The sequence below is a fragment of the Mustelus asterias genome, chromosome 20 (assembly GCF_964213995.1).
Source record: "Mustelus asterias chromosome 20, sMusAst1.hap1.1, whole genome shotgun sequence".
In the NCBI taxonomy this organism is placed as follows: domain Eukaryota; kingdom Metazoa; phylum Chordata; class Chondrichthyes; order Carcharhiniformes; family Triakidae; genus Mustelus; species Mustelus asterias.
Window position 1 is genome coordinate 26,596,347 of NC_135820.1, and position 24,798 is coordinate 26,621,144.

Consider the following 24,798-nt stretch of genomic DNA (forward strand, 5'->3'; position numbering starts at 1 on the left):
AGCGCGGAAGGATGTTGCAGGTTACAGAGGGACATAGATAAGCTGCAGAGCTGGGCTGAGAGGTGGCAAATGGAGTTTAATGCGGAAAAGTGTGAGGTGATTCACTTTGGAAGGAGTAACAGGAATACAGAGTACTGGGCTAATGGTAAGATACTTGGTAGTGTGATGAGCAGAGAGATCTCGGTGTCCATGTGCATAGATCCCTGAAAGTTGGCACCCAGGTTGATAGGGTTGTTAAGAAGGCGTACGGTGTGTTAGCTTTTATTGGAAGAGGGATTGAGTTTCGGAGCCATGAGGTCATGTTGGAGTATTACGTACAGTTCTGTTCGCCGCATTATAGGAAGGATGTGGAAGCATTGGAAAGGATGCAGAGGAGATTTACCAGGATGTTGCCAGGTATGGTGGGAAGGTCTTATGAGGAAAGGCTGAGGGACTTGAGGCTGTTTTCGTTAGAGAGAAGAAGGTTAAGAGGTGACTTAATAGAGGCATATAAGATGATCAGAGGATTAGATAGGGTGGACAGTGAGAGCCTTTTTCCTCGGATGGTGATGGCTAGCACGAGGGGACATAGCTTTAAATTGAGGGGTGATAGATATAGGACAGATGTCAGAGGTAGGTTCTTTACTCAGAGAGTAGTAAGGGCATGCAACAGTAGTGGATTCACCAACATTAAGGGCATTTAAATGGTCATTGGATAAACATATGGATGATATTGGAATAGTGTAGGTTAGATGGGCTTTAGATTGGTTTCACAGGTCGGCGCAACATCGAGGGCTGAAGGGCTTGTACTGCGCTGTAATGTTCTATGTTCTATGGACTGAGACTGATCCATTGCTCTACAAAATTAAGAAGATGATGCTACAAGGCTGGCACTATAACAAGTCAGATCAGACCATGTCTATGACATAGGACAGAGATAACGTGTGAGGATGGCATGTAGTTGTGGTGAGGCTCGTGTTATAGCTCCACCCCAGGGACAACAACCTTTACAACAGGAGCTGAGCAGAGCAAGATGAAGCCACTGGCTCAGAGCTATGTCTGGTGGCCTGGCATCGACAAGGAGATTGAAAGAATGGTCAGTCAATGCCCGAGTTGTCAGTCCCAGCAGTCACTGCCACCACCAGTGTAAAAAGTCCTCGGAGGCAGAAGTCCTTTCACCAAAAATCCCTTTATTTACAAGTCTGACAACTGCATACAGAGTGCTTTCAGTGAGCAGTCTACACTAGGAGTCGCAGAAGAACTGACACTTCTGGTTAAATACAAAGCAAGAGGCTCCCTGATTGGCCCATCAATTTGGCCCTTAGTCAGGGAATTCATATTCTAACAGGCCAACCTCAATTGCCTGATAAAAGTTGTTGCAACCAGCAGATATGCTCTGCAGGAAGGCCGGGCAGGCCACGGTCGTATTTGCATATAGACTTCACTGGACCGTTCATGGGACTTTGCTGGACCGGTCATGGGACATATGTTCCTCATCCTGGTTGATGCACATATAATCTGGCTAGATGTCCAGCTAATGAAGTCTACAATGGTCACAGACACAATCAACAGGTTGCAGCTGAGCTTTGCCATCCATGGCACCCCTGAATACTTAGTGCCGAACAATGGCACAGCATTTACAGCGGAGGAGTTCCTACCGGTTTGTCAGGTCAAATGGTATACGCCACGTTTGGTCAGCCCCTTACCACCCAGTCTCAAATGGCGAGGCAGAGTGAACCATACAAACATTTAAAGCTTTGATGTAGGAGCAAGTTCAGAGGCCACTAATTTTATGCTTGGCAAGTTTCCTGTTGTCGTATAAAACTAAGCTGAACACCACCACTGGGACCGCGCCAGCTGATTTAGTAATGGGACAACCCCTATGAACTCACTTGGATTTGGTGTTTCCAGATTTGTCTGGAAAGGCAAGCCTCCCAAAAAGAACACCATAACCCAAAGAAAGGAGACAGAGCATTCAAGGTCGATGACCCAGGTCATGGCAAGAAACTTTGGTGGTGGACTGACCTGGGTGTTGGAAGAATTGTAGTGAGAATGGGGGCAGTTTCATACATGTTGGAAGTACAAGGTCGCTGTGTGATAAAATATGTGTATCATTTGAGGAAGAGAGCTGAGCTGGACCTTTTCCAGAGGACCAACAGGTGTGTCCTGCTGTGGACTCACATGTACTAGCTATGGAACCAGGGATTCCTGTCTCCCCTGTTGAGCCTAGGGCCCCTAAGGGGCTTTTGTAGCCGAGGATGAAGAAGTCACTTGGGAAGACATCAACCCTGAGCAGATGAGTTTGTCTTTTTCTTCTGCAGGAAGGCCCCTTGCTGAAGGCCCCTGTATTGAGTTGAGGCATTCCGTAAGAGTCCAGAAGCCTCCAGACTGACTTACTTTGTGAATGGACTTTCCTTCGGTGTCCCTAATGTGATATTGTGTCCGTATGCTTGTGTGTAATGGTGCCTCTCTTTTGTTTTCAATCATAGGTGGACTCAAGAGTTAGGGGGTAATGTGGCCCCTTTAAGGGTTGATCTGATGCGGACCAGGTGATCGGGCTGGACCCTATGGGGCAGAGGCGTGGGAAGTCAGGCCAATTGGGAGTGAAAGCACGAGTCCTGGGACAGGGAGGAGAAGAGGGTAGACCTGTGCAAATATTCTGTCAGAACCTTAGGGCGGGATATTCCGGCCACGCTTGTCCTAAAACTGGAAAATCCTGCCCGAGGTCAATGGACCTTAGCATGGCCCATCCCCCCGCCTGCTATGATTCCCGTGGTAGGTAGGATGGAAATATTCCCCCTTAGTGTGTAAACAATTATTGGAGTTTAATGAACCTTTCTCGTTTGGAGCCACATTGAGTCGCCTCCAATCCTTCCTAAACGCTTTTTTAACTTCTTTCCTAATTTCTTTGTATTCTCTCTAATCAAGCACTGGCCTGCCCAGTTTATTCTTGTCAAATTTTGTTCTAGTGGTTTGGTACAACCGAGTGGCTTGCTAGGCTATTTGAGAGGGCAGTTAAGAGTCAATCACATTGTTGTGGGCCTGGAGTAGCACTTGGAAGTCTCACAACACCAGGTTAAAGTCCAACAGGTTTATTTGGTAGCACAAGCTTTCGGAGTATCGCTCCTTCTTCAGGTGAGTGAAGAGTTGTGTTCACAAACAGGACATATATAGATACAAACTCAATTTACAAGATAATGGTTGGAATGTGAGTCTTTACAGGTAATCAAGTCTTAAAGGTACAGACAATGTGAGTGGAGAGAAGGTTAAGCACAGGTTAAAGAGGTGTGTATTGTCTCCAGCCAGGACAGTTAGTGAGATTTTGCAAGCCCAATGTCGAGGGGGTTACAGATAGCGTGACATGAACCCAAGATCCTGGTTGAGGCCGTCCTCATGTGTGCAGAACTTGGCTATCAGTTTCTGCCTGGGCTTGCAAAATGTCACTAACTGTCCAGGCTGGAGACGATACACACCTCTTTAACCTGTGCTTAACCCTCTCTCCACTCCCATTGTCTGTACCTTTAAGACTTGATTACCTGTAAAGACTCGCATTCCAACCATTATCTTGTAAATTGAGTTTGTGTCTATATATGCCCTGTTTGTGAACACAACTCCTCACTCACCTGAAGAAGGAGCGATACTCTGAAAGCTTGTGCTACCAAATAAACCTGTTGGACTTTAACCTGGTGTTGAGAGACTTCTTACTGTGCTTACCCCAGTCCAATGCCGGCATCTCCACATCGTAGCACTTGGACCAGACCAATAAGAATCAGTATTGAACCAGATGGGTTTTGAATGATAATCCAGTAGTTTAATGGTTGTTTTTACTCATAATATACCTTTATTCCAGACTTATTTAATTAGTTCACAGAATGACAGAACCATTACTGTGCAGAAGGAGACCATTCAGTCCATTGTGTCTGCACCAGCTCTCCAAACGAGCATCATGATTTCGTGCCATTCTCCTGCCTTTTCCCCATACCCCTGCATATTGTTTCTTTTCAAATAATCATCTAATGCCCTCTTGAATGCCTCCACCACACTTTCAGGCAGTGCATTCCAGACCCGAACCACTTGCTGTGTGAAAATGTTTTTCTTACAACACGTTTGCTTCATTTGCAAATCACTTTAGATCTGTGCCCCCTCATTCTTTATCCTGTTACCAGTGGATTTCTCTCTATCTCTCTGATCAGCCCCAGTCAGCTGAATTTAAATTCCCTATTTGTTGTGGTAGGGTTTGAACACATATCTCTGGATCATTAGTTCAGATCTCGAGATTAATAGTCCAGTATCATAACCAAATTGCCACTATGCCCTTGCACGTTTTATGTACTAGGAATACAGTATGTTGAGTACTATGATTGGGCCATGGTCTGGCCTTGCCAGATAACACAAGGTCAACCACTTTAAATATTTTAGATGTCACATTTAGCACTAGGATTGATAACAAGTTGGGGATATGATTTCTGCAGCCAACAACTCATTAAGTGTTTCTGTGTTTAAAGTTGTCCTTAGTTCACCTCAACAATCACACTGATAACATAGCTGTCTGCCTCCAGCAGCATATGATCCCATGGTCAAATCACATATCATTTCTTTCCTTTCACTAACATTCACACAAATAATCTGCAGAAAGCAATCAACTTGAAGGACATCTTTCTCCATATGTTTTGGTTCAATTGATAATTCTTTCACCTGAGTCAGAATACTCAGCGATTTGAGTACAGAATCAGGACTGGTGCTCCAGTGCAGTCCTGTGTGAGTGATGCATTGAGGAGATGCTGTCTTTCAGGTGAGATATTAAACTGAGAAACCACATGTATGACTGAGGTGGACAGTAAAGATTTCAAGGCACTATATAAAGATGGGTAAAGAGTTATTCCAAGAGGAATTTTTCTGCAGAGAAATGGGCCAAGTAAATCACTTGATTCGATTACTTGACTCGATGAGAACTCACTTGATGTCCTGGTTATGTTTCTTTAACCATAAGCTGTCAATTTATGACATGTTTGTTACATCGTGGCGTGTGCAAAATGGCTACCAATGCACTTCAAAGTGACTTGCTGTGCTTGAAGTGCTTTGAGACATTGCTGGGTGATATGAAAGGGTAGTTTATACATGCAAGTCTTTCTTTCTCAAGCTAAGATACTATGTGAATTAGGAGCAGTTTTGCAAGCCACGTAATACTGAGACTGACCACAAACTCCTGTCACCCAGCTGCCAAACAGTTGCAGCACTCCTGAATGACTAATACCTCAGCCTAATGTGTAATCCATGTACTGACTGCCAGGACAGATCAAAGTCACCCCACTATGTGGTGAAATGGCAGTGTTAATTCAACAGATCACACCATTACAAAACGCTGCTACCTCATTGCATACTGGGAGACTTTTTAGGATAACATAGGTCCCTGTACAGAATTATCACAGCAGGAGCCCTCTGGACTCTCTGCCCAGTGAGGATCTGGCAGTTATGTTGTGTAGTGCATGACGTGCACAAAGCACATAGGGAGCCGGAGTGGACATGGGGTTAGAATTTCTGGTCCCAGCAATAAATAAAGGGCTGCTTGCTGCGTATAAATGATGGCCTTTTTTATCTGGTACTTTGGGGCCTTTTCAGATTGAGCCAAGGAAAGGCATGCTGGATGGCCCCAAGGGTAAGGACTACCCAAAATTATTTTTCCTTATTTTCCATCTAACTTGGCGGGGTTGTCTGGGATAGGGGTTCAAATCCTGTACCTTCTGCCTTGGAGATGGAAACAAAAGGCTTGATCTATAAGATTCCATAAGACACTTGAAATCTGCACAGTGCAAAAATCATGAAATTAATTGTAATAATACTTTAAGAGGTGCTGAATATTTTCACAGATGAGACCATCTCATACACAATGTATAGATAGTTTGTGTAGATACTTAGGCTCATGTTGAGATCAAAAAGGAGGAGGTATTGGGGGTCTTGAAAAACATTAAGGTAGACAAGTCCCCAATGCCTGATGGGATATACCCCAGAATACTGAGGGAAGCAAGGGAGGAAATTGTTGGGGCCTTGAGAGAAATCTTTGTATCCTCACTGGCTACAGGACAGGTCACAGTAAGGAGCCTAACAACACCAGGTTAAAGTCCAACAGGTTTATTTGGTAGCAAACGCCACTAGCTTTCGGAGCGCTGATCCTTCGTCAGGTGAGTGGGAGATCTGCTAACAAACAGCAAACAGAGCATATAAAGACACAAACTCAATTTACAGAATAATGATTGGAATGCGAGTCTTTACAGCTAATCTAGTCTTAAAGGTACAGACAATGTGAGTGGAGAGAGCATTAAGCACAGGTTAAAGAGATGTGTATTGTCTCCAGACAGGACAGCCAGTGAGATTTTGCAAGTCCAGGCAAGTTGTGGGAGTTACAGACAGTGTGACATGAACCCAAGATCCCGGTTGAGGCCGTCCTCATGTGTGTGGAACCTGGCTACCAGTCTCTGCTCAGCGACTCTGCGCTGTCGTGTGTTGTGAAGGCTGCCTTGGAGAATGCTTACCCGAATATCAGAGGCCAAATGCCCATGACCGCTGAAGTGCTCCCCAACAGGAAGAGAACACTCTTGCGTGGTGATTGTCGAGCGGTGTTCATTCATCCGTTGTCGTAGTGTCTGCATGGTTTCCCCAATGTACCATGCCTCAGGACATCCTTTCCTGCAGCGTATCAGGTAGACAATGTTGACTGAGTTGCAAGAGTATGTACCGTGTACCTGGTGGATGGTGTTCTCACGTGGGATGATGGCATCCGTGTCGATGATCCGGCACGTCTTGCAGCGGTTGCTGTGGCAGGGTTGTGTGGTGTCGTGGTCACTGTTATCCTGAAGGCTGGGTAGTTTGCTGCGGACAATGGTCTGTTTGAGGTTGTGCGGTTGTTTGAAGGCAAGAAGTGGGGGTGTGGGGATGGCCTTGGCGAGATGTTCATCTTCATCAATGACATGTTGAAGGCTCCGGAGATGTCGTAGCTTCTCCGCTTTTCAACAACCAGTTCTTCATCCAGACACATGGAACAACCATGGGGACCAAATTCGCACCTCAATATGCCAACATCTTCATGCACAGGTTCGAACAAGACCTCTTCACCGCACAGGACCTTCAACCGATGCTATACACTAGATACATCGATGACATTTTCTTCCTTTGGACTCATGGCGAACAATCACTGAAACAACTATATGATGACATCAACAAGTTCCATCCCACCATCAGACTCACCATGGACTACTCTCAGGAATCGGTTGCATTCTTGGACATACGCATCTCCATTAAGGACGGTCACCTCAGCACCTCACTGTACCGCAAGCCCACGGATAACCTCACGATGCTCCACTTCTCCAGCTTCCACCCTGAACACGTTAAAGAAGCCATCCCCTACGGACAAGCCCTCCGAATACACAGGATCTGCTTGGATGAGGAGGATTGCAACAGACACCTCCAGATGCTGAAAGATGCCCTCATAAGAACAGGATATGGCGCTCGACTCATCGATCGACAGTTCCAACGCGCCACAGTGAAAAACCGCACCGACCTCCTCAGAAGGCAAACATAGGACACAGTGGACAGAGTACCCTTCATCGTCCAGTACTTCCCCGGAGCGGAGAAGCAACGGCATCTCCTCCGGAGCCTTCAACATGTCATTGATGAAGACGAACATCTCGCCAAGGCCATCCCCACACCCCCACTTCTTGCCTTCAAACAACCGCACAACCTCAAACAGACCATTGTCTGCAGCAAACTACCCAGCCTTCAGGAGAACAGTGACCACGACACCACACAGCCCTGCCACAGCAACCTCTGCAAGACGTGCCGGATCATCGACACGGATGCCATCATCTCACGTGGGAACACCATCCACCAGGTACACGGTACATACTCTTGCAACTTGGCCAACGTTGTCTACCTGATACGCTGCAGGAAAGGATGTCCCGAGGCATGGTACAGTGGGGAAACCATGGAGACGCTACAACAACGGATGAATGAACACCGCTCGACAATCACCAGGCAAGAGTGTTCTCTTCCTGTTGGGGAACACTTCAGCAGTCACGGGCATTCAGCCTCTGATATTCAGGTAAGCGTTCTCTAAGGCAGCCTTCACGACACACGACAGCGCAGAGTCGCTGAGCAGAGACTGATAGCCAGGTTCCGCACACATGAGGATGGCCTCAACCGGGATCTTGGGTTCATGTCACACTATCTGTAACCCCCACAACTTGCCTGGACTTGCAAAATCTCACTGGCTGTCCTGTCTGGAGGCAATACACATATCTTTAATCTGTGCTTAATGCTCTCTCCACTCATATTGTCTGTACCTTTAAGACTAGATTCGCTGTAAAGACTCGCATTCCAATCATTATTCATTATTCTGTAAATTGAGTTTGTGTCTTTCTTTATATGCCCTGTTTGCAGTTTGTTAGCAGATCTCCCACTCATCTGACGAAGGAGCAGCGCTCCGAAAGCTAGTGGCGTTTGCTACCAAATAAACCTGTTGGACTTTAACCTGGTGTTGTTAGACTCCTTACTGTGTTTACCCCAGTCCAACGCCGGCATCTCCACATCATGACTACAGGGGAGTTCCCAGAGGATTGGAGAATAGCCAACGTTTTTCCTTTGTTTAAGAAGGGTAGCAAGGATAATCCAGGTAATCACAGGCAAGTGAGCCTTACATCAGTGATAGGAAAATTATTGGAATGGATTCTTCGAGACAGGATTTACTCCCACTTGGAAATAAGTGGACATATTAGCGAGGGGCAACATGGTTTTGTGAAGGGGAGGTTGTGTCTCACTAACTTGATCGAGTTTTCGAGGAAGTGACGAAGATGAAGGGGGGGGGACGGCAGGTGGCACAGTGGTTAGCACTGCTGCCTCACAGCACCAGGAACCCAGGTTCGATTCCCAGCTTGGATCACTGTCTGTATGGAGTTTGCATGTTCTCCCTGTGTCTGCATGGGTTTCCTCTGACAGTCCAAAGATGTGGGGGTTAGGTGTACTGGCCATGCTAAATTGCCCCTTAGTGTCAGGGGGACTAGCTAGGGTAAATGCATCGGGTTGTGGGATTGGGTCTGGGTGGGACTGTGGTTGGTGCAGATTTGTTGGGCCGAATGGCCCCCTTCTGCACTGTAGGATTCTATGATTCCATGATAAGTGTAGGGCAGTGGATGTTGTCTACATGGACTTCAGTAAGGCCTTTGAGCAGGTCCTTTATGGCAGACTGGTACAGAAGGTGAAGTTGCACGGGATCAGAGGTGAGCTGGCAAAATGAATAGAGAAGTGGCTCAGTCATAGGACAGTAAGAAGTCTCACAACACCAGGTTAAAGTCCAACAGGTTTATCTGGTAGCACAACCTATTGGACTTTAACCTGGTGTTGTGAGACTTCTTACTGTGCTTACCCCAGTCCAACGCTGGCATCTCCACATCAGTCATAGGAGACAGAGGGTAGCAGCGGAAGGGTGCATTTCTGAATGTGACTAGTGGCGTTCCTCAGGGGTCAGTGCTGGGACCTTTGCTGTTTGTAATATATATAAATGATTTGGAGGAAAATGTAACTGGTTTGATTAGTAAGTTTGCGGATGACACAAAGGTTGATGGAATTGTGGATAGTGATGAGGACCATCAGAGGATACAGCAGGATATAGATTGGAGACTTGGGTGGTGAAATGGCAGACGGAGTTTAATCCGGACAAATGTGAGGTAAAGCATTTTGGAAGGTCTAATACAGATAGGATATATACAGTAAATGACAGTAAGACCATTGATAGGCAGAGGGATCTGGGTGTACAAGTACACAGGCCACTGAAAGTTGCAACGCAAGTGGAGAAGGTAGTCAAGAAGGCATACGGCTGCTTGCCTTCATTGGCCAGGGTATTGAGTTTAAAAATTGGCAAGTCATGTTGCAGCTTTATAGGACCTTAATTAGGTCGCACTTGGAATATAGTGTTCAATTCTGGTCACCACACTACCAGAAGGCTGTCGAGGCTTTGGAGAGGGTACAGAAAAGATTTATCAGGATGTTACCAGGTATGGAGGGCATTAGCTATGAGGAGACGTTAGAGAAATTTGGTTTGTTCTCACTGGAATGGCGGAGATTGAGGGGTGACCTGATAGAACTCTATAAGATTATGAGGGGCATGGACAGAGTGGATAGTCAGAAATATTTTCCCAGGGCGGAAAAATCAATTACTAGGGGGCATAGGTTTAAGGTGAGAGGGGCAAGGTTTAAAGGAGATGTACGAGGCAATTTTTTTACACAGAGAGCTGCCGGAGGAATTAGTGAAAGTTTATTACAATAGTGACTTTTAAGTCTGGACAAATACATGAATAGGATGGGAATAGAGGGATGTGGTGCCTGGAAAGTTAGAGGGTTTTAGTTCAGACTGGCAGCAGGGTCGGTGCAGGCTTGGAGGACAGAAGGGCCTGTTCCTGTGCTGTAATTTTCTTTGTTCCTTATATAAACTCCAGTTGTTTCCTGAAACAGGCTGGAGAGCCGACCTTCAAGCTGGTGATGACCCTAAGAGCCAATGATTGCTTGGGGGCCAAGGATGTATCTTTGTAACAGGCAGAGATTCCAAGGCACTGAGAAATGAATCCCAAATGTACCAATCATGTCTGTGGATGTTACAACAGGTCCCTGGCATCTGTCAAAATTCAGTAAGAAGTCTCACAACACCAGGTTAAAGTCCAACAGGTTTATTTGGTAGCAAAAGCCACTAGCTTTTGGAGCGCTGCTCCTTCGTCAGGTAAGTGGGAGTTCTGTTCACAAACAGGGCATATAGTGTCTTTGTTGGTGTTGTGAGACTTCTTACTGAGTTTACCCCAGTGCAACGTCGGCATCTCCACATCATATCTGTCAAAATTGGCAGGGAATTCCTTCAAAGAAAAGTTTTTAAATCACTGACACATATTTTGGTAATTTTGTATTTTCAAATCCTAAAGATATTCAAGAACATACTGGAAAACCCAAGATTAAATAAGAGGATGGCTAACCTAAAATTGAATTCTGAAGGATGTCAAAGCCTTGCCATCGCATCTAAGCTAATTAGCAATACCTTGTTTCAACGACAAGCCTTTGTACAAGCTGTATCAAGAGAAACAATCAAATATTTACAGAACCTGGAAAATGTCAAGAGGAAAGACATTGGTGTGGGATACAGAACATTGGCAGAAAACATTGCCAAAATTCAAGAATTAGATTACATGCTGACAACAATCATTTCCATTCATTCCAATAAAAGCTAGGTTGTCAAGAATATTACTACTGTTCATTATGTACATGTAGCAATAAATTCAAAACTAACCCAATGCTGGGTGAAAAATTGACTTGGCAAAGAAGGATGGCTTGACCCTTCTGAGAGTTTAATGCAAGTAAACCCAAGAAAGCAAGGAATTGAGGAGCTCACGCACTTTACAGCTAATGATGTACTTCTAAAACATATCACTGGAGGAAATGCAACAGCAAATTTATGCACAGCAAGGGCCTATAACAGAATTCTCAACTGATCAGATCATTTATTTTTAGTGACAGTGTTTGAAGGATAAATATTGCCAAGTACGCTGGGGACAACATCTTTGCTCCTCTTCCAAAAGTGTTACATCCACCTGAGGGAGCCTGGGTTTAAAGTCTCACCCAAAAGTCAGGCTACCAGCACCCCCTCAGTACTGAAATGAAGTGTCAACCTGGATTGTTATTATTATCCAAGTTTATCCCTTCAGACATGACCTCCTGACTCAGGTGAGAGCAGGCTGAGCAAAGCTTCTGAGCCAGGTGTGAGGGTTTATTTGCCTGCTTCTGTATGAAAGGGAAGGGATGAGATGAATTCTCATGAAACAATAACACTGGTTATTGATACATTCTGTATGTCTTAAAGAGTTGAAGGCAATGCTTTGCTGCCGGGTGATATGGTTGCCACAGAGACACATTTGGTGCATCTTTAACCTTTCTTATAATAGATTTATTTTTGGCTTCTATCTCAGACTGCTCTCATAAGTGAGTCCTAATACTTCATGTCCTGGGGAGTTTCACTTCTCCTGCTAACTCGGTCAAGCAGCATGCCCAAGGATCAAACAGAAACCCTCCTCAGTTTATTTCAGTAACTAGTTCGTCACATGCCCTCATGTGATGTTTGATGTCTCCAGGAGTAAGCAGAATAACACTGCACTAGACTTTGATTTAAAATGCCACAGTTATTAAAAAATAAAAGCAAAAGTAAATAACAGCTGACAAATCATACATTTTTTGGTTCAGTTTTGTGTATAGTTGAAAATAATACATGGCATGCAACTTCTGCATTAAACTATGCTAAAAGTAATAATCTTATGTAGTCATTCTCCATTTTTCACCATCTATAGAGGATTTAATGTCTCTTGCAGAAGGTCACAGATAAATTTACTGATTGAAGACAGAATGCTGATAAATATTTTCAAAAATAGTAACCTGCACCACATTCACATAGGTAACTTTTAATTAATTTCAAAAAATATCATCAGCATATTTGAACTCCCAAAGGATGCTTGTATTTGAATATAATGGCTTGGCCACTCTATCCAGCAAACTGACTAATTGTTGCAATATTTTATCCAGGTTTTATTTTAGCATATCTTCACACCCACACTGTTACTTTATCCCTTGAGGAATAGCGTTGGAAGGATTCCTGAGCTGATTATCAGCCTGTTGAACACTCTTTCCATAGTCAACAAGTCCTGGCATTAGACTTGAACCCAGAGTTTCTGGTCCAGTGGTAGGGACACCACTTCTGTGCCACAAGGCCTCCACCTTACCCAGCCAGGCAAGTTTCTGATTTCTGTCAGTGAAGCTGGTTTTTCACTCCCTGACATATAATGACAAAATTAAAGAAATGAAAACCTTGAATAAAAGCTTCATTGTAATCATGGTGCAGTTTCAGATGCTGTTCATATAGAGCCTTTCAAAACTGACAGATGGTAACCTCTGTGAAGAATTGTCTCAGCTGAATATACAAACATAGGAATAATGATGGACAGGGAAAAACCCTTAGGTTCATTTCAGCCCAGTGATGTGCAATCGAGGCTAGTCAGAAATTGCATGAGTGGCCCTCCTTCACTGCATTGGGCTGCAAGATTGAAATCAGGCTTGTTCACTAACCATGACCCCATGAATAAAATCAAATACATTTAATACACGCCAAGTATTTTATAACGAGTTATAGAAAATGCTAATCATTTATATATTAATAGAACTATCAACTTCAAATGGTAAAAACAAAATGAATATTTACACTTTGGACACAGAGGGCGGGCTCAGCTCTCACAATAAATGCTGTGAGCAATCAGCATGTATCTAACTTCGCTTGCCCTTGCTTTACGTGCATATCACTTCAGTCATACCAATAGGAGAAAAACTACGCATACAGAAATCAGCAAAATGTGACAACCCTATGTGTGGGCAATGGTCAACAAAATGTCTCATGGGTCACACTCAGATCCCAGATGGGCCGCAGGTTGCCCATCACTGATTCAGTGTCCCATACAATTGTGAATCTTTTGTGCATCACAATTGAGACATTCCCCACCTTGCATCATATGTCAAAGACATAAAATTAATTATAAATTGGCTGTTGTGACAAACTGTAAGCATGTAATATAAAATGTTAGACCAATTATTGAATCAAGTTTACACGATCAGGCTTAAGAACTGAATCTTGGCGTGAATGAAGATGTTGGTGGACACCTAAGAAAATTGTGTGAATATAATTTTGATTCTGATACGGTGGCAAGGCAGCACAGAATGTACTGATTTTAGCCTTCTTTTCACTAGTCATTCTCAGCTGAACAATTGCCTCAATGACTGGAATGGGATGGGTTCTCCAACCTTGCCCAAGGTTGGCATTCCCACTGCAGCGAGTGGAATTTTGGCTGAGCGCCAAATTTTCCACTCTTGCTGGCAATGGCGACAGGGTGTACGACATTGGAGAATCCCGCCCAATGTCTCAAAGATCAAAGATCAAACATTAACCAATTCTTCATAAATAATGGTCAGCAAAACTCTTGGAAGAGTAATGTTCAAACTTTGCACTTTGATTGAGAAGCCCATCCCACCAAGACCACTTATTTGAAATCAGGCTGTCTACGAACTTTTCAGCAACTTTACATTTAAATAAAAGCAAAACACTGCGGATGTTGGAAATCTGAAATAAAAACTGAAAAGGCTGGTTATATTTACATCGTACCTTTTAACGTATTAAATATCCCCATGTATTCTTTCAGGCTGGAAAAGAAAAAAATGTGATAAATTTGGCAATGAGTGCCTGAACTCTGTTATGTAATGTCAGCAATTCCTCCATATTGTACTAGGAGAGCATGAAAATATTTTGTAAATGGGCACAGTCATACTTTCGACATCCAAGCAGGGGTAAGAAACTTTGATGTTGCTCCATAGTGGATAATGGGTAATAATTGATGAGCTGCACATTTCTCCAGAGCTCAATGGATATAAGAATGAAATGTTTAACAGGTGTTTGATCCTATATCGGCTAGATTTTATGTCCAAAGTAAAAACAAACCGCAATGAATTTAAGCTTCTTCCTTATAGCTGGCAACCACGTGCTTTACAATTCTTCACTAAACTGTCAGAACAAATCTTGAAAGGCCTCTGACCATATCTCTTTTATAAGTGTGCTGCGGTCTCATCTCCTGCAGGTGGAGGCAAAAAGATAAACTGCTTGGACAACTTGGATTGATTTCCCAAATCTGACAAGAGTATTTATATAGCTTCCTCCAGTGTTATAAGAAAGCATATCCATGTTGCTGGGAGATCAGAAATACCATACCAAGGTTATCATATTCAAGGTTTCACAGAGCATTGTATCACTTCAGTGGCATTTATGGGGGAAAGACTATACCTCAAAGTGCATTCCTCTATTCAGTGCAGCACATCCGGAGCATAACTAAAGAGTTGCTCATCAGGCAGAGCCACCGATAGGTCCACGCTTCATCTCCTTACGAGAAATGAGGTGAGACAAATTAAGCTGGCCCACAGGATAACGATTGGGAAATCACAACCACAACATAGTTTGGCTCAACTTGGAAAATAGAAAATTACACTTTAAGAGTGAAATATAAGAGCATCAGGTAGGAAAAATGCAAGATTTCACAAAAAATAAGATTCCAGGAAAAAAAAACTTGGCTCACATTCAGTGGGCAGAAAAGATAGTGATCAGCAGTGGCAAACTTTCAATTAGCTCAGACAACATACAAAATAGATACAGTTGTAAAAATTAAATTGGGAGTGATTCAAAGGATAGAGATCTTTGGATAAAGAGAGAGATTACTACTGAAGGAAAATTTAAAAGGAAACAATAGAACTGGGGCTAACAATATTAAAGAGAATAGAGAAAATGTATCAGGGAGATGAAAAGCTAAACTAGAAGGGAATATAAATATATTAGTTAATAGTATAAGAAGGAAATATGGGGTGGAATTTTCCAGAAAAACGGTAAAGTGTCATTTCGTGTGAAAATCAACGTGATTCCCATTGGCGCGATCCGGAACACAATCTTTTGGAATTTTGAAAATAATTTTTTCCCACGTGAGAAATGCTGTGCCTGAAGCGTGAAGCATCTGATTCACCCGCCCTGGGAATCATCTGAGCACTTTAATCAAGGGGTGCTGCAATTAAATGGCTCCACGGCTCTCAATCTCATTCAAGCCAGGAGAACAGCAGCCAAAAAACCAGCTCCCAGATTCGCAGACTACTGGATGCAGTGGAGCAACAATCTACCCTCGGGTTGGAAGGAGGCCCCCCAACAGGTTAACAAACCCATCCTGTGAGTTGGTGGCAGCAGGGTCAGTGCCAGCAGCATGATAAAGAGGACGGGTTGCAATGTCAAAAAAAAGCTGAATGACCTCCTACAATCGGTAAGGGTGAGTGACTTCTGTTTCCCTTTCAGATTCCACCCTTCTGTCACCCCCCCTAGAATGTCACCTTGAACCCACATGCCGCCTCCATACAGGTTCCTAGCACCCGGCCTCCCAGCATCATCCTCAAACCCAACTAACCCAACCCCCACCCAGCATTCCTCATCACTCCTCATCAGAACCCTTTCCTGCCGAGGCACAGTGCCCATATATGCCAGCTGTCCTCAACCTCTGACCCACGAGGCATCCAGATCACAAAATCCCTTTTTGTGTCCTTGCAGGAGAAAATAGTCCATAACATACGGCACGGTGGTACAGTGGTTAGAACTGCTGCCTCACAGCACAAGGGACCCAGGTTCGATTCCTGGCTTGGGTCACTGTCTGTGTGGAGTTTGCACATCCTCTACGTGTCTGCGTGGGTTTCCTCCGGGTGCTCCGGTTTCCTCCCACAGTCCAAAGATGTACGGGTTAGGTTGATTGGCTATGCTAAAATTGCCCTTAGTGTCCTGGGATACATAGGTTAGAGGGATTAGTGCGTAAATATGTAGGGATATGGGGATAGGGCCTGGGTGGGATTGTGGTTGGTGCAGATTCAATGGGCTGAATGCACTACAGGATTCTATGATTCTATGAACAGACATGAGAGAGAGAAGACAGGTAGAGGTATGCCAGAATTGATGATCCTGACACCCTTTGAGGAAAAGGCCATTGAGTTCACAGGGAAGGAGCAGGAGTGGGGCCTGCATCGAGAGCGAGGTTGGCCTCTGATGGAAAAGTGAGGAGCCTTCATCCAGGTGACCAGTCTCAAGTGAGTTACTTATTGTGCAAACCCCTGACCAGACCATGTAATAAATCAATGTCCCTTGCCTTGCAGGATCATCAATTCATGAGTCTTGGCCATCAATAAGCAGAGCACCCGCCACCCCCCCCCCCCGCCCCACCCCACCCCACCCCCCACCCACCTCCCTCCTCCCATCCATCTTCGACAGCACCTTGGAGGAGATCTCAGAGAAGGACACGGATGAAGTGTCACACCATCCATCGTCACAGAGACACATAGCTTGGTGCATGAACTTAGCAGATAGGCTCCTTGGGTCACTGGATGAGCACCACACAGCCTCCGATGCACATCAGATGGAGACAGGGACATCCCAGGGAATGGACAGTTGGAACTCTGCTGGATCCCAGGACACAGCTGTGCCCATCCAGATGCCACGCTTCTGGACACATTTGTCCCTCAGCTGCTGGAGATACAAAGGCAGAGCCAGGAATGTCAGCAACATTCCCGTGCCTGCAAGACTGAATGGAGAAGTTCCAAAGCCTTCAGTCATAGGAGATGATGCTGGCATTACTGCAAGGATAATGACCGCAGAGCTGAGCCATGACTGATGAATTCCAAAGCATGACTCAGTCCCTGAGGATGAGGTCCAGTGCTGAGGGTTTCGACACCATGGTGCAGTCATGAGTGGGCCTCCAAGACTGGCAGCACCAAATGCCTTTGAGGCTTCTGGGGCTAACTCCAGCTGTCCCTCCATCCCCTGGAGTGACCCAGGGGCCCACAAACACCAAGAAGGAGGAGGAAGTGTGGAGCCTATCCTGGGCCCTTCCACCCAGGAGAGGCTGGGAGTGACTAGCCCTTCCAAGTCCCTCCTTCCTGAGACCAGTCTTCTCTGCAGCAATGGGCAGAACAGGCAACATCAGTGCCATCCGAAAGTCAGCTGGGTCCCTCTAGGTCCAGGCCCTCCAGAGGATGCCCACCAAAGGCATATCAGGCAACAAGGCATGGAAGGCAGCAGGCCATCTCCAATTCTGATGTGTGTCCTGAAATTAGACCTTGTTAGAGAAAACGTTCCACTCCTCCTGGTCTTCATCAAGGACTTCGCCCCGCTGTTAAATTAAGTTATGGAGGGTACAGCAGACAACCATGATGCAGGATGTAATGGGACGTCTAATGGGGGCACAGAGTGGGTACAGGTGAAGTCAGGCAACATCAGTTGGGGTTCAAAATCAATTGTCACAAAAGCACAACTCACCTCATTCGAACTTCTTGTTGTTCACACCCTTAAGGCCTCACTCCTTTTGACCCTTCTCCCTCACCTCATCTATACGCAGCTTTTCCCACAGACCCTCAATGTAAGGCGAAAAGTAAAGCCCATTCAAACCTAGAGGAACATACATCCTGGAAGGACTCTGACATTAATCAGTGAACCCTAGACCCGAGATCCAAATCCCCCTCTAGAGCTACGAGATCCCCCTTGGTTGCGGAGGGGGTCACAAAAGTCTTTGGTCACGTGCACAGCGTTCTAAAGTGGGAAGGTGATCAGCCAGATGTCATGGTACACATCGGTACCAATGACGTGGGAAGGAAGAGTGAGGAGGTCCTAAAGAGTGAGTACAAAGAGCTTGGAAGGAAGTTAAAAAGCAGGACCCCGAGGATAGTAATCTCAGGATTGCTATCTGAGCCACATGCCAGTGAGGGCAGGAGTAGGATGCTTGGGCGGATAAACACGTGGCTGAGGAACTGGTGCAGGGGGCAGGGTTTCCAATTCTTGGATCATTGGGACCTCTTCTGGGGCAGGTGGGACCTGTACAAGAGAGACGGGTTACACCTAAACTACAAGGGGACCAAAATACTTGCAGGGAGATTTGCTAGTGTTATTGGGGAGCATTTAAACTAGATTTGTAGGGGGATGGGAACCAGAGTGCCAGAGCAGATAGTGGAGCAGGGGTAAAAAGACAGGTTAGTTCAAGCAAAATCACAAATGGAAGGGTAGAGTGTGGTGGAAATAATCTTTTGAGGTGTGTCTATTTCAATGCCAGGAGTATTGTGGGGAAGGCAGATGAGCTGAAGGCGTGGATAGACACGTGGAAATATGACATTATAGCCATTAGTGAAACTTGGCTACAGGAGGGGCAGGACTGGCAGCTCAATGTTCCAGGGTCCCAATGTTTCAGGCGGGATAGAGGCAGAGGGATAAAAGGTGGGGGGGGTGGCATTGTTGGTCAGGGAAAATGTTACAGCGGTACTCAGGCAGGATAGATTAGGGAGCTTGTCTACAGAGGCCCTATGGGTGGAGCTGAGAAACAAGAAAGGTATGACCACATTAATGGGGTTGTATTATAGACCACCCAATAGTCAACGAGAATTGGAGGAGCAAATCAGCGGAGAGATAGCTGACAACTGCAAGAAACACAAAGTTGTGATAGTAGGGGATTTTAATTTTCCACATATAGATTGGGACTCGCATACTGTTAAAGGTTTAGATGGGGTAGAGTTTTTAAAATGTGTTCAGGAGAATTTTCTACATCAGTATATAGAGGTTCCAACTAGAGAGGATGCGATATTGGATCTCCTATTGGGAAATGAGTTAGGGCAGGTGATGGATGTGAGTGTGAGGGAACACTTTGGATCCAGTGATCATAATGCCATTAGTTTCAACCTGATCGTGGATAAGGATAGATCTGGTCCTCGGGTTGAAGTTCTGAACTGGAAAAAGGCCAAATTTGATGAAATGAGAAGGGATCTGGGAAGTGTGGATTGGCACAGGCTGTTCTCTGGTAAGGGTGTAAATGGAAAGTGGGAGGCCTTCAAAGGAGAAATTTTGAGAGTGCAGAGTTTGTATGTTCCTGTCAGGATTAAAGGCAAAGTAAATAGGAATAAGGAACCTTGGTTCTCGAGGGAGATTGTAACACTGATTAAGAGGGAGAGAGAGTTGTATGAAATGTACAGGCAGCAAGGAACAGATCAGATGCTTGAGGAGTATAAAAAGTGCAAGAAGCTACTTAAGAGGGAAATCAGGAGGGCTAAAAGGAGACATGAGGTTGCTTTGGCAGACAGAGTGAAGGAAAATCCAAAGAGCTTCTATAGGTATGTTAGGAGCAAAAGGATAGTGAGGGATAAAATTGGTCCTCTTGAAGACCAGAGTGGTAGACTGTGTATGGAACCAAAAGAGATGGGGGAGATACTAAATGTTTTTTTTGCATCCGTATTTACTGAGGAAACGGGCATGGAGTCTACGGAAATAGGGCAAACAGGTAGGGAGGTCATGGAACCTTTATAGATTAAAGGGGAGGAGGTGCTCGCTGTCTTGAGGTAAATCAGAGTGGATAAATCCCCAGGACCGGACAGGGTATTACCACGGACCTTGAGGGAACCTAGTGTTGAACTTGCAGGGGCCCTGGCAGATATATTTAAAATGTCAGTATTCACAGGGGAGGTGCCGGATGATTGGAGGGTGGCTCATGTTGTTCCGTTGTTTAAAAATGGTTCCAAAAGAAATCCGGGAAATTATAGGCCAGTAGGTTTGACGTCGGTGGTGGGCAAGTTATTGGAAGGTGTGATAAGGGATAGGATCTACAAATATTTGGATAGACAGGGACTTATTAGGGAGAGTCAACATGGCTTTGTGCGTGGTAGGTCATGTTTGACCAATCTATTAGAGTTTTTCAAGGAGGTTACCAGGAAAGTGGATGAAGGGAAGGCTGTCTACCTGGATTTCAGCAAGGCCTTTGAAAAGGTCCCTCATGGGAGGTTAGTTAGGAAGGTTCAGTCGCTAGGTATACATGGGGAGGTAGTAAATTGGATTAGACACTGGTTCAATGGAAGAAGCCAGAGAGTGGTTATGGAGAATTGCTTCTCTGAGTGGAGGCCTGTGACTAGTGGTGTGCCGCAGGGATCGGTGTTGGGTCCATTGTTGTTTGTCATCTATATCAATGATCTGGATGATAATGTGGTAAATTGGATCAGCAAGTTTGCTGATGATACAAAGATTGGAGGTGTAGTGGACAGTGAGGAAGGTTTTCAAAGCTTGCAGAGGGATTTGGACCAACTAGAAAAATGGGCTGAAAAATGGCAAATGGAATTTAACGCAGACAAGTGTGAGATATTGCACTTTGGAAGGACAAACCAAAGTAGAACGTACAGGGTAAATGGTAGGACTCTGAAGAGTGCAGTTAGAACATAGAACATAGAACATTACAGCGCAGAACAGGCCCTTCGGCCCACGATGTTGCACCGACCAGTTAAAAAAAAAAACTGTGACCCTCCAACCTAAACCAATTTCTTTTCGTCCATGAACCTATCTACGGATCTCTTAAACGCCCCCAAACTAGGCGCATTTACAACTGATGCTGGCAGGGCATTCCAATCCCTCACCACCCTCTGGGTAAAGAACCTACCCCTGACATCGGTTCTATAACTACCCCCCCTCAATTTAAAGCCATGCCCCCTCGTGCTGGATTTCTCCATCAGAGGAAAAAGGCTATCACTATCCACCCTATCTAAACCTCTAATCATCTTATATGTTTCAATAAGATCCCCTCTTAGCCGCCGCCTTTCCAGCGAAAACAATCCCAAATCCCTCAGCCTCTCCTCATAGGATCTCCCCTCCATACCAGGCAACATCCTGGTAAACCTCCTCTGCACCCTCTCCAAAGCCTCCACATCCTTCCTGTAATGTGGGGACCAGAACTGCACACAGTACTCCAAGTGCGGCCGCACCAGAGTTGTGTACAGTTGCAACATAACGCTACGACTCCTAAATTCAATCCCCCTACCAATAAACGCCAAGACACCATATGCCTTCTTAACAACCTTATCTACTTGATTCCCAACTTTCAGGGATCTATGCACACATACACCTAGATCCCTCTGCTCCTCCACACTATTCAAAGTCCTCCCGTTAGCCCTATACTCAACACATCTGTTATTCCTACCAAAGTGAATTACCTCACACTTCTCCGCATTAAACTCCATCCGCCACCTCTCGGCCCAACTTTGCAACCTGTCTAAGTCTTCCTGCAAACTACGACACCCTTCCTCACTGTCTACCACACCACCGACTTTGGTGTCATCAGTTGAACAGAGGGATCTGGGAATACAGGTACAGAATTCCCTAAAAGTGACGTCACAGGTGGATAGGGTCGTAAAGAGTGCCTTTGGTACATTGGCCTTTATAAATCGGAGTATCGAGTATAAAAGTTGGAGTGTTATGGTAAGGTTATATAAGGCATTGGTGAGGCCGAATTTGGAGTATTGTGTACAGTTTTGGTCACCTAGTTACAGGAAGGATGTAAATAAGGTTGAAAGAGTGCAGAGAAGGTTCACAAGGATGTTGCCGGGACTTGAGAAGCTGAGTTACAGAGAGAGATTGAATAGGTTGGGACTTTATTCCCTGGAGCGTAAAAGATTGAGGGGAGATTTGATAGAGGTGTATAAGATTTTGATGGGTATAGATAGAGTGAATGCAAGCAGGCTTTTTCCGCTGAGGCTAGGGGAGAAAAAAACCAGAGGGCATGGGTTAAGGGTGAAAGGAGAAAAGTTTAAAGGGAATATTAGGGGGGGCTTCTTCACGCAGAGAGTGGTGGGAGTGTGGAATGCGCTGCCGGATAAAGTGGTAAATGCTTTTAACATTTAAGAAAAACTTGGACGGGTTCATGGATGAGAGGGGTGTGGAGGGATATTGTCCAAGTGCAGGTCAGTGGGACTAGGCAAAAAATGGTTCGGCACAGACAAGAAGGGCCAAAAGGCCTGTTTCTGAGCTGTAATTTTCTATGGTTCTATGGTTCTATGGAAGAGGGATGATGTACAGCTATCGAACAACATGATAGTCTTAGTGTGTGATGCGCTACTCAAACACGAGGCCTGAAGCTCGGTAAATGAAAGGCTTTTATTTACTGTAATGAAGCAGCCAGTAATTATATACACTATCCCAGACTGAAGGGGTCCCGGCCAGAGCAGGGACTCTTATACCTCTCCCAGGAGGCGGAGCCCGACTGGGATGTGCCACAACACTACAGTACAAAGGTGTAACAACCCCACCCTAACCCAACAGCAACAATAGCACAACCCAACAGTAACATATGTACATCCTTGTAGTACTGGCCAGCCCCTGGCTCAGTACTATCCAGTGGGAACCAACGATGGTTCACCACATTCACCCCTCCTTTGAGAACAAAGGCCGGCGGGGTACAAAAAACAGAATAAAGTGTCAGCAGTCTATAAGTTCAGACGGTCAAGGGGACCGCACCGTCGTTGTGACCTCCTCAATACCGGCGGTGACACCGGAGTAGGCACTAGCGGTGGCGTTCTCCCCAAGGCGGCGTCCAGCTGTTCTTCCACGGACTCACAGGCCGGTTGACCCTGAGGTGACGGTAGTCCATGGGATCCTGACACGCCCTGCAGTGGCGACCATCTTCTGGGCTCAGGCAAGCTGTACATGGGAGTAAAATGGTTAAGCAACGGTCCCGATGCTGCCCGCGCCGTGTCCGGGGAAGAAACAAGAGATAAAGGGTTTGTAGCAGGGGGTATGGGAGCGACAGGGGTTGCTACGTCCCCTGCTGGCGCCAGGTCTCGGATCGAGACCGTATCCTCTCGCCCGTCAGGGTATGCCACATAGGCATACTGAGGGTTGGCGTGGAGGAGATGGACCTGTTCGACGAACGGGTCGGACTTGCGGGCCCTTACATGTCGCCGCAGGAGGACGGGTCCTGAGTACGTCAACCAAGACGGTAATGAGATCCCCGAGGAAGACTTCCGAGGGAATGAGAACATCCTCTCATGGGGAGTAGCATTGGTTGCCGTACACAGGAGGGAGCGAATAGAATGGAGCGCATCAGGGAGCACCTCTTGCCAACGGGAGACTGGAAGACCTTTTGACTTCAACACCAGTAAGACAGCCTTCCAGACAGTAGCATTCTCACGTTCCACCTGTCCGTTACCCCTAGGGTTGTAGCTCGTGGTCCTACTAGAGGCAATCCCGTATGAGAGCAGGAATTGCCTCAAGTCATCACTCCTGAACGACGAGCCCCTGTCGCTATGGATGTAGCCAGGGTACCCGAACAGGGTAAAGAGATCACGGAATGCCTTGATAACCGTGGCAGCGGTCGTATCAGAGCAGGGGACAACAAAAGGGAACCGAGAATACTCGTCAATGATATTGAGGAAGTACACATTCCGATCTGTTGAGGGAAGGGGGCCCTTAAAATCGACACTCAGTCTCTCGAAGGGACGAGTGGCCTTGACTAAATGTGCCCGGTCAGGTCGGTAAAAGTGCGGTTTGCATTCCGCGCAAACCCGACAGCTCCTTGTTACTGACCTGACGTCCTCCACCGAGTAAGGCAGGTTGCGGGCTTTTATAAAGTGGTAGAGCCGAGTGACCCCAGGATGGCATAGATCATTATGGAGGGCCTGCAAACGGTCCTCCTGTATGCTAGCGCATGTTCCACGCGAGAGGGCATCCGAGAGCTCATTGAGTTTCACTGGACGGTACATGATGTCGTAGTTATAGGTGGAGAGTTCAATTCTCCACCGCAAGATCTTGTCATTCTTGATCTTGCCCCTCTGCGTGTTGTTAAACATGAACGCCACGGACCGCTGGTCCGTGATCAGGGTGAACCGTTTTCCCGCCAAGTAATGGCGCCAGTGCCTGACGGCCTCCACAATGGCCTGGGCCTCCTTTTCCACCGCTGAATGCCGAATTTCGGGGCCTTGGAGGGTGCGGGAAAAAAATGCGATGGGCCTGCCTGCCTGGTTAAGTGTGGCGGCCAGGGCGAAATCAGATGCATCGCTCTCCACCTGAAAGGGGATGGACTCGTCTACAGCGTGCATCGTAGCTTTCGCGATGTCGGCTTTCAATTTATCGAAGGCCAATCGGGCCTCTGGCGTTAAGGGAAAAGTCGTGGACTTAATGAGCGGACGGGCTTTGTCCGCGTAGTTGGGGACCCACTGCGCATAATAAGAGAAGAAGCCTAAGCATCTTCTCAGTGCTTTTGCATGAGCAGGCAAGGGAAGTTCAGAAAGGGGGCGCATACGGTCTGGATCAGGGCCAATGACCCCGTTTTCCACCACGTATCCTAGGATGGCTAAACGGCGCGTACGAAACACACACTTCTCCCTGTTGTAGGT